Raw genomic sequence first — 10,303 nt, forward strand, 5'->3', positions numbered from 1 at the left:
GGAGTTTTTCCTCTCCACTGTCGCTACAAGCATGCTTAGTGTGAGGGATTGTAGTTGAGTCAATGAGTCAATGCAATCAACTGGTTTTCCTTACATAGAAAACTTGGAATCAATTAGACTATATGATCTAGTGAACTGTGAAGTGCCTTGAGAAGACGTGTGGTGAATTGGTGCTATAGAAATAAACGGAATAGAAATGAATTATCTTGTGTTCTCAACAGTAGGAAAGCATGCAGTAAATATATGTTTCAGCTCATTTTTGGAAAATACAAAAACCGAATGTAATGTCAAGTAACTGTAGGTTCATCAACCACCAACTTTCATTGCAAAGTTACACACTTGGCATGAAGTGCTCTAAAGTGTCCTGAATTGCTGAGCCGGCAGTAAATATCAGAGAACCCAGCGGACCAGCACCAGAAACTATGGAAATGTCACGCAGGACTTTAAGCCACATGGACCCACAGCCTCTCTGCTCTTATTTTGGACTCTGTGACCTTGATTTCCAGATAAAATGCAATCATAACCAGGGCTCGATGTTAACCATCGCCCCATCTCCCAGGGATTTATTGTTGGGAGAGTGCAAATTTATCACTCAAAATTACTTTAAAATCACAGAAATTCGATGAAAACGACCCAGAAGCTTTGCCTGCGCCATTTTTGTTGTTTTGTACACATTCTCGCTTTTCGACTTGGCAGGCTAAAAAACACTAACAAGGCAAATTTATGTAAGTACAGTAACACACCCAGCACCTATTTTACCCTCCCCCCATTTCACCCACCACCAACTTAGCATCAGAGATCCTCTTTACCCACCACCCATCCTCATCCATTCACTAAACATCCAAAAAACATTTAAAAAACAAACATGTTTCATTGATATATATACAAAAATGAATATTAGGAACTATATTTATCAAACATTATACTGGGCAAGTAAAAATTGTCTCTGGGCAAATGAAATGTGAAAGTTACTTGCCTGAAGGGCAAGTGGTAAATATCCTTAACGTCAACCCCTGATAACATTGATCTGAAAATATGAATATTCAGTCACTTCTTCATAAGCTGTAAACAACTCCAAATTGAATGTTGTTAGACAATCTTCTCTTTTTTGGTTACCCCTGTTGTTGGTGCACCTTTTCAACACCTCCTCCTTCCATGTTTGGCCTCTAAACAACCAGCTTTTCAGAGACCGTCTGCTGGGCATATTTCTAGCCAGCAGTCTTCCTCATGATTGTTTATCCCTAAGAAGGAGAAGCCATATAGAAAACTGAATTAAATATCTGAATTACCTCCTCAGTATGTTATCAAGGGTTCTGTCTGAAATGGTGTAATCGGTAAAGACTCTTGAGCCAAAACAGATGTGCATCAGGGGCTGACATCATAGGCGCTGTCCGAATAGTGGTGGTCAGGGATGCTCCGGATGGCTTCACCACATTAACAGGAGAAATAGTAGTAGAAGCGAAGTTAGACACTGTCGTCGGACAACAAGAAGTAATTTATAAATGTTTTAAATCAGGTTGGGTCCGGATTAGCCAGCAGGTTGGTCCGGATCCGGAGCCTGGTCCGCTAATCTGTGACCTCTGTGCTACAGCATAATAAGTGCTACCTGAATAGCGCTTGCTAAAGAGAGGGCTAGGACCAGGGAGTAGTATGCTTCCAAGCACCATTGCTGTTAGCATAGGGCCTTAAAACATTTCTTTTTAGCAAAACTTTTGGTCCCCCTTAGATGTTTCTTTTTTCTCTTTTAAAACAGCTTTTATTATTTTATTTTATTTCTTTTATCTCTATGTATTTCTTTTTTAATGCTTTTTTTCTATGCTTTTTTGTAGCACTTTCAGGCCTTTTTGGTGGAAAGTGCATTATAAATTAAATGAATTATTATTATTATTATTATTATTATTATTATTATTATTATTATTAGGGACCTCCTGATTTTCTTTGCCGCCACTAGAAGCAATATGGTTTCCCAGAATCCTTTGCACATTTAGGCACTGCCTACCTCACAGAGTTCAACAAACAGATTAATTCTTTACATGTGCTTGATGCAACGCATGCTAATGTAGAAACCTGATTGGTTGCAGTGGACAAGTGTGGCCCTCAGGATGATTTTGTGAAGAAGAATTCAAGAATGGTGTAAATAAGGTTAGCTAGTCTGGGCTTTTGATGCAGATAATTTTTTATAAAATATGGAGCCTAGGTAGAAGTTCAACTTAATAAACTGATTACTCGCCTTTATCCGCCTGTGACACAGCCAATCAGCTTTGAACCACACCTCCACGAAAGCCAACCATCATCCAAAGTTCATCTTAAAAGGCCTCCATCTGCTCCTGTGNATTATTATTATTATTATTATTATTAGGGACCTCCTGATTTTCTTTGCCGCCACTAGAAGCAATATGGTTTCCCAGAATCCTTTGCACATTTAGGCACTGCCTACCTCACAGAGTTCAACAAACAGATTAATTCTTTACATGTGCTTGATGCAACGCATGCTAATGTAGAAACCTGATTGGTTGCAGTGGACAAGTGTGGCCCTCAGGATGATTTTGTGAAGAAGAATTCAAGAATGGTGTAAATAAGGTTAGCTAGTCTGGGCTTTTGATGCAGATAATTTTTTATAAAATATGGAGCCTAGGTAGAAGTTCAACTTAATAAACTGATTACTCGCCTTTATCCGCCTGTGACACAGCCAATCAGCTTTGAACCACACCTCCACGAAAGCCAACCATCATCCAAAGTTCATCTTAAAAGGCCTCCATCTGCTCCTGTGCGCAGGCGGTGATTGAGCTGTGTGACTTCATTCAGATGACAGCGTTCAACCCACCTCCAGCCCCTCCTCCACCATCGTAGCTAAAGCTTCATCAGAGCGTCATTCCTCACGGACTCTTACTGCGTTCCCTGTCTCATTTCAGAAGACCACCATGTTGAGCCTGGTTCTGCCAGAGGTTCTTTCCCAACGGGGAGTTTTTCCTCTCCACTGTCGCTTCATGCTTGCTCATCATGGACAGGTTCTCTTGACCTGTGTTATCCAACTGGACTTCCATCTTCCAGCTCCCTGAGTGAAGCTCTAGTATCAGCTCACGCAGTCCAATGGATCTCCTCATAAAGCTCAGCAGACCGTCTCACTAACCAGCAGTCTACTGACTGACCAACTTCATCTATCTCCACTCCACCACCAGTTTCAGGCCTGGTGGGGGGAAACAGCCCTGTTCTTTGCTCCTGTTCATGCATGTCTATCAAATTTAAGCGCTATGTTTCCTGCCGAGGTCTGAGCGCCAAAGACCAAATAACTGTATCAATAAGTTTCCTACAACTGTCTTTTCTCTTTGTTTGTCAGATTGAAGTGCAGTTACAATTTTCCCTGACATAAATCCATTAGAAAAAAACTAGGGAGAATGAAGCCAAATGTAGACAATGTGAAGTTCATCACATAGAATAAGGTTTTTTCTCTCAGGTTATTTTGATGTTAGAACCCCGGGCATACATTGTGCGATATTTTCAATCGTTTCAATCTAAAGCTCAAACTGTACGAAGAAACTGCAGGGTTTAAACGTTCACAGCTCACGATACAGGTTCTCATACTGTGCGGCTCAACTCTCTGATGCTACCAACATGACACGTTTGATTTTCTACCAACCGTATGATTCTAGGTCACAGGCTGATCGCCCCTCGTTACCCCCTGTGTCGGCCCGATCTGAAAAATTCTCACACAATAGGAGAATTGGCCCCAAAAAGGGCAAAAAAATAGTACAGTGTACGATTTAGTGCCCGACTTTAGAAAAAAAACAGCCATAACATTCATCAACTTTTACTGGAAAGCAGACTAGACAATATAGAGCTAGAATAAGAAATATTACATTTATATCAATTTTGTTTATTTCATAACCCTACAATGCAAACAAAACAAAATTTAGACAAAGATAAAAAAAAAACACATTTTAGGCTATAGTATGTTCATTTTAGGCTATAGTATGTTCTTTTATTTTTGCTTTGTTTTGTTCTCTATTCACGGTAATTGTTAATGCTCACTTAAGTGTAGCCTTAATGAATGTTTAAGAATAACAAATAGGATTACGCTGAGGAATATTTATTGTAAAAGTTCAAGATTTTTGAGAAATTTTAATGGTAAATGGTAAATGGCAAATGGTAAATGGCATGTACTTATATAGCGCCTTTATTCAAGTTAGGAGACCTGACCAAAGCGCTTTACACTACATTCATTCACCCATTCACACACACACTCACACACTGATGGTGGCAAGCTACATTGTAGCCACAGCTGCCCTGGGGCTCACTGACAGAAGCGAGGCTGCCGTACACTGGCGCCACCGGGCCCTCTGACCACCATCAGTAGACAATGCAGGTGAAGTGTCTTGCCCAAGGACACAACGACAATGAAAGTCGGAGTCGGGGCTTGAACCGTCAACCCTTCGATTACAGGGCAAACTCCTACATCCAACGCCACTGTCGAGGAAGAAGATGTCAGCTCCTGTTGTTCTTAAATTCCTCCAGCTGAAGGAAGGTTGAAAAATACATCAAGATCAAACACTTGTTACAATATTTTTTTACTCATTGGAAACGTGAACAATTAAGCAGGTAAAAGGTTTTTAAAAGTTACAATTATGAATTTAGAATTAAAACTGAACAATTTTTGGCTTCAGGGGTGAAATGTTTGGATACCACTGATACAAAGAATATTTTACTTTTCTAGTTTCTAAAAGCGACTTTAACCTAAGGAGAGTCAAAGTATTCTATTCAGACCATAAATCTAGGAACACAGGAACAATATCTTGAAATATAAATCTGCCGCTGTCCTGCAGGTTTTAGAGGTTCCCTGCTCCTGCACAGCTGATTTCCATTGATAGCTGATTAACAGGCTTTTGCTGAACTGCAATCATCAGAATCAGCTGTGCTGAAGCTGAGAAACCTCTAAAACCTGCAGGACAGCGGCCCTTTGGGGACCGTCTGTGGAGACGCCTGCTTTAGGTAATCTGTACTGGGTTTCCTGTCTTCTGCTTCTTCTTCTTGTAAGGTTTTATGGCGGTGGGCAAACTAGTTAAAGTGCATTACCACCACCAACTGACATGGAAACAGGAAACAAGACTCAGCCCCAAATAAAAATTAAAACTTAGGAATGTTTTTCTGAACTGTTTAACTTAACCCAACATAATAAATACTTAATCAAATTCACCTTCATAATCTTTTACTTATTTTTAAGTCATCATCACCAGTTTCTGATGGTCCTACTCATTTTCCCATCATGCTTTCAACCATTTTCCAGTCTAAATCTCTAACTGCTGACTTCTACCATTAAAAGTACAACATTTTTCTTTTTTTACAATCCATTGATCTTCTGCAATTTGTGTTTCCTGTCCTTCAGTGATCAAACATTTATGATGTTTCTGCCCCCATGTGGAGAAATGGTGCTATTGGAGAAAGAATGAATCTGGTGATCAGCGTCAAAAAGCATTTTCTTTGGTATAAAACACCTTAAACACCTTTATTATGAGTACTCAGGTGGTCCATTTAAAGTTAAAGTGACACTTTTTTTAAGGTTTTGTTGTAAAACTCAAAAAAGGGTTCTTATAACTAAACATAAAAATCTATTTCTGAAATTAGCCAACTGCTGTATTATATAAAGAAAAAACGCTTGCTGCATAAACATGTGAAACGCTTCTCTTTAGCAGCTGGTACGACCATAGATAAATTTATCAACTTAAAGACAACCAGAGGAACATATAAGAGTTCCCACCTGGGACATAAGTGACTAGTTTTGGTAGAGGTTGGAGGTTGAGGTCCATTTCTAGGGGCCGTTGCGTAAGAGACTAGGTCATTAGTAGGTGTATGTAACTAATTTAGTTTCCTGAGTCTTTAACAATATTCTGAACAATATTAACAATGTTTGTCAGAAAAAAAAGGAAACTGAAAAAATACAAGACAAACTGGACAAATGGTTAATATTACCAACACTTAACCAACTTAACGACCCCCCTTTCAGACAATGTATGTATTGGGCATAACAGGCTAACAAAAGGAGCCAAACTATCCCCATTCCAAAGGGATGGACCCTTTCGTCTGTTCCAATTTGGGGGTTTAAAAACTAAAACAAGGATTTGTTGGGCTATTCCAAAAAAAAAAAAAAAGCAGAAAATTAAAAACAATCCACTGGACTTTGTTTCCAAGTTTGAAGACGTTTCTCTTCCCATCCAGGAAGCTTTCTCAATTCAGAATGTCAGGATTAGCGTTGAGTTCGAGGTTTTTATACAGTAGCCCAACAAAGCCTTGTTTTTGATTTGAAAACATGCAAATTGAAACGGATGAATGAGTTTAGAATGGGGGTTGTTTGGTTTCTTTTGTTGGCCTGCAATGCCCCATACCCGTCTAATTGTCTGAAAGGTTGTTAAAGGGAATTGTTGGCCTGGCTGAATAGATGAGGTCTGCTCTCCTGTACAGGGGCTGGGACTGCGATGAATGGGAAGGGATTTACTCAGTTGCTGCATTGTAGGTGTTTTAAAGCTGGAGTCCACCCCCTCTGTTTAAGGTTGGTTTAACCTGAGTCCAGAGAGAAGCTCACTGTGACACACTGCTTTTTGTATGTGTAAACTTCTGACCCCCCGATATCTCTTTAAAGTCCAATAATAAAGCCAGGGGACAGAGAGATCCTGACAGAGTTGAACACAGAATTCTCCATCTTTTTCAACCTCTTCTCTCCTCTTCTACAGAAAAGTAACTTCTGTCTTGCGTTGGTTTATTTCTAGGACAATAAGGGGTTATTATCATTAACCCTATCACAACTGTTTGGTTTTTCTTTTGGAAAACATTTCTCTTCAAGACCAGAATCAGGTACACGTGTCAGGCTAAGGTAGAGGTAGCGGATGTCTCACTGAAATTAAAACTCTGGTGCATGCTTTAAAAATGAAGACCAAAAGCATTTTATCAGAAACACTGTTTGCTCTTGAGTCTTCTCATCAGAGTCAAATGATCAATAATGTCCAAATGCACACTGACATCTGCTACGGTGCAGTTCTGGTGCGCTTAGAAAGGCTGTTTGGATCAACTAAATCTTTCTGTGAGAAGGAAGTTTGGCCAAACACTGCAGCCGTAATGAACAGAGATATTTATGTGCACTAAAAACTTGCAGAAAGAGCATGTACCAGGGTTGCCAACTCCCTGAAAAAAAAGGGACACCTCATGTGCGTGCCAGCTGACCCCGATTGCCTTTACCCCTCCTGGCGTGGTGATTTTATTTTAGCCTCCCTTTGTGTGTGAAATGATTTTAATTATTTGATTGAAATCTGTGTTGAATTAAATACATATTTTTGAGTAACATGAACACATGGAAAACAAGTTATTATCCAGCAAATCACTTTAATACAAATACCAACCTTTGCTGAATAAAGTAAGTATCTTAAACATAAGCCTGTCCTGCTTAACTTCAAACTGAATATATAAAAAAAACATAAATAGTGCACATTTTTGGTGCAACAGCAAACTTGTGCAAACATATTTGTGCCTTTAATACAATGACTGTAGGCTACAGAAAAAAGTAATTAGCTTAATGCCACATTATGTGGCGATATCCTGCTTTTTCCACTTCCTTTGAGCTCTTGCAGCAGTGAGTTGTTTGTCTTTAAGTGCTGCTGCTGTTTAAGAAATATATAAGGATATGTATAGAGTAAAATTATTCATATTTTATTTTATTCTGAAACTAAGTTGATTTAAAGAACATATACTTAAATTAAATTAATTAAAACAGTTTGAGCCACACTTTGGCGTTGTTTTGTTCAATGCGACCTGGGGAGCCATAGAGGATAAGATATCAGTAGGAGGCGCTAATGCAACTTTGTAACTTCCGTTTCTCCTACAAAATAAAGAGATAACGTCTCGATATATTTCTTTTTAACTGCAAATTATTTATTTTTTTCGCAAAATGTATGTTTATTTATAAGTTAAATCTTAACGTTTCTTCAAAAGAAGAAAAACACAGAGGCTGAAAGTGGTGTTTGGTGCTGCAGCTTTGCTGGTGGGGCAGCTGCTAAGCTAACGGCTACATTAGTCGTTCTGCAGTGAGCCAGAAGCTTTTAGCTCCTCGGCGAAACAGACTTATTAATAAAATATATAAATGTTAAGGGTAAACAGTTGATTTTTGTTTTGTTGTCTTCACTTTAGCCGTAGGTTGTAAGCTTAGACTTGCTAGCGGAAATGAGCGTGAAGTTATTTACAGACCAAATTGTAACTTCCGTTTCCAATACAAAATAAAAGCATAACGTCTTAAACTACTTTTTTTTTCATAAAATGTATGTTTATTTGGAGGTTAAATATTTTCGTTTGTTCAAAAGAAGAAAAACGCAGAGCCTGAAAGTGGTGTTTGGTACTGCAGCTTTATTGATAGGGCAATTGCTAAGCTAATGGCTACATTAGTCGTTCTGTAGTGATCCGGCGAAACAGACTTATTATTAAAAAATATAAATGTTTATGGTAAACAGTTGATTTTTATTTTTGTTGTCTTCACTTTAGCCGTAGGGTGTAAGCTTAGAGTTGTTAGCGGAAATTAACGTGAAGTTATTTCCAGACCAAATTGTAACTTCCGTTTCCCCTACAAAATAAAAGCATAACGTCTGGCTATATTTCTTTTTTAACTGCGAATTATTTATTTTTTCGCAAATTGTATGTTTATTTGAAAATTATATCTATCGGAACCAGTTATTATAGGAAAACATTCTGAGCATTTTATGTCTTTTTCTATTTTGGCTAGTTGAAATGTTGCTGTTTTGGTCGCTCAGGGGAACCGAGCACAGTTCATGTCGCTAGCTTAGCTATCCCAGCCTGCTAGCGAGTGATTTGCCAGCATGCTAATGGGGACAGTTTAACCGCAGCACACTGCAGTGAGGCTCTCCTGTCGGCGTCCGTAGAGCTTCCAGCCGAGCTGAAAGTCCACCGAGCCATGCGACAGTGGTCAGTCCCCACTGCGACCCCCCGCGCTGAGCCACTCCCGGGGTGCCTGTCTGTGTCACCCCCTCCATCAGGTAAGGAGGGGAACACCGGGAAGGATGAGAGGGGTTCGCTCCTTAATATTTAGATTTTAGTAGCTCACAGTTTTCAATTCAAAGAACATATTTATAATACTGCACGGACATCGTGTTTAGTCTTTCATACCTTGTTTATTTTAAAAGTTTTTGGTTGTGGGGGTCAACATTAGATCGCTTACTAAGACATTTTGCTTCTGAATTATGAGAGACGGTGTCAGATTTCTAGGAATTCTTCAAAATGATGAGTTTCCATTGAGCAAAGCAGAAGTTAGAAACAACAGAATAAAGCAGGAAGGCTGGCCATCACGATGAGAAAAGCTTATGTTAATTTATGCATCCTGGGAGGCTTTTAGTTGGATTCTACTCAGGACAAATTGACCAAGGTTAGTTTCAAGTGTCTGTGCCAAGTGTTTAAGAGGCTGCCAGAACTTTGAGTGACCCTACAGAGGAGCAATGCAGTCTATTGGCTGTATATCTATATTTATTTATTATGGGATGGGATTTAGTTGGAAGGAGGATTAGGCCAGGCTAGAGATTCTTTTTTTTTTCTATTTCGAGAATAAAGTCATAACATTACGATAATAAAGTCGTAAAATTATGAGAATAAAGTCATAAGATTAAGAGAATAAAGTTCTAAACTTACGAGAATAAAGTCATAAACTTACGAGAATAAAGTCATAAAGTTACGAGAACAAGGTAATAAAATTATGAGAATAAGGTCGTAATATTACAAGAGTAAAGTCATAATAATATGAGAATAAAGTCGTAATAACACAAGAATAAAGTAATAAAATTATGAGAATGAAGTCGTAATATTACAAGAATAAAGTCATAAAATTACAATAAAGTCACAAAATTATGAGAAAAAACTCGCAACAAGAATAGTCGTAACATTACAAAATAAAGTTGTAAAAGTAATATTACGAGAATAAAGTCCTAAAATTACGAGAATAAAGTCGTCATATTACGAGAACAAAGTCTTAAAATTACGTAAACTTACGAGAATAAAGTCGCAACAAGAATAGAGTCGTAAAATTACAAGAATAAAGTCGTAAAATTCCGAGAATACATTTGTAAACTTAGGAGAATAAAGTCACAATGAGAATAGTCATAAAATTATGAGAATAAAATCATAATATTACGAGAATAAAGTCCTAAAATTACGACAATAAAGTCGTAAACTTAGGAGAACAAAGTCGCAATGAGAATAGTCATAAAATTATGAAAATAAAATCATAATATTACGAGAATAAAGTCCTAAAATTACGACAATA

The 10,303-nt window shown here is 38.2% G+C and overlaps 1 pseudogene; it reads left to right on the forward strand.

Annotated features, from left to right (window-relative positions):
• The first annotated feature begins 8,623 nt into the window (after positions 1-8,623).
• Positions 8,624-10,303, forward strand: part of LOC107091480 — a 27,608-nt pseudogene continuing 25,928 nt past the window's right edge.

This window comes from Cyprinodon variegatus, unplaced genomic scaffold, assembly GCF_000732505.1.
Source record: "Cyprinodon variegatus isolate N-32 unplaced genomic scaffold, C_variegatus-1.0 Scaffold339, whole genome shotgun sequence".
Classification (NCBI taxonomy): domain Eukaryota; kingdom Metazoa; phylum Chordata; class Actinopteri; order Cyprinodontiformes; family Cyprinodontidae; genus Cyprinodon; species Cyprinodon variegatus.